Source organism: Corvus brachyrhynchos, unplaced genomic scaffold (assembly GCF_000691975.1).
Source record: "Corvus brachyrhynchos isolate BGI_N302 unplaced genomic scaffold, ASM69197v1 scaffold125, whole genome shotgun sequence".
Lineage (NCBI taxonomy): Eukaryota > Metazoa > Chordata > Aves > Passeriformes > Corvidae > Corvus > Corvus brachyrhynchos.
In genome coordinates this window covers 1,799,526-1,800,655 of record NW_008238342.1, presented here as the reverse complement: position 1 = coordinate 1,800,655, position 1,130 = coordinate 1,799,526, and positions in this window count along the sequence as shown.

The following is a 1,130-nucleotide window of genomic DNA, read 5'->3' as shown; positions in this document are numbered from 1 at the left end:
CTTGCTTCAAACACATTACTTACTTCACTAGGGGCTATTCTCTAGGGTTTAAACAACCTCAAGGTAATAAAGTGATTTAAAGTCAACTTTTCCACACAATTCCCCTCATCATTAATTCACACTTGGCATATATGCACAGTGCAGGGAGGAACAGCATGAAGATCCCTGAGCCAACGCAGACTGGAGCTGGGTCAGCCCCCCAAAAGCACCGTAACTGCAGGAATTTGTAACAGTTTGGCAACACAATCTGCAGTGTCTGCTGAGCATCTTTCCACATGGGTTGTAGGCTGGACATTAGGAGGTTCAGACACACGGCTGAGTGGCCACATAATAAGCTGTGACTAACAGTTGGGCTGTGGTAACCAACATTTCCATTGAGCTCCTATAAAATGTAAAATTTAGCTTCAGTATCTTTCCCTGCAGTTTGTGCCAACATCACTTGGCATTTGCAGAGGGCTGAGCACACAGTGAGTTGCTGTGGGCCAGCTGATGCAGGTACCTGATCCTTTAGTAGCACTTTTCATACCATAAAACACATTCAAACCTACCTCCAGACCCTCAACAGCTGCACTGCCAGTGCTGTTCTGCTCTGCTCATCCCACACCTCCGTCCCTTCACACACACACCCCTCCTGTGGGCTTGACTCTGGCATTTCAACCCACTTTCTTTTAAGTTAAGCCTAAATTACCTCCTACACTTCACACCTCAGTGACGCTGGCATCTCTTTACCTCTCTGTTCCCTTATCCCAGCTGTCACCCTCAGTGCTGGCTTCACTCCCTGAAGCCATGAGGGAGACCTGTCACTGTGCTACTTTCCATGTGAAATTAACAGACTGCTAAATACTAATTAATATTTCCATAGTATCCACAGGGAGTGGTTCCCTCTGGCTTTCTGGAGTGAGCAGACTCAAAACCACTTTGCTGATTTGTAGCTTCTTCATACCGGGGCACTTGTTGAAAAACCCCATCCTGAGATTAGAATTCCCTCTTCCCTCTTCTTTGCTAATAGCTCCCAGCTCCTGACCTACACTATTTCATCCAGCCACCTGTAATCATAACACTAATACCATACCTTTCCTCTCATTTTTATCTCAGTTTTACTTTGCCTTCTATTTATGGTTTTTTTCCTG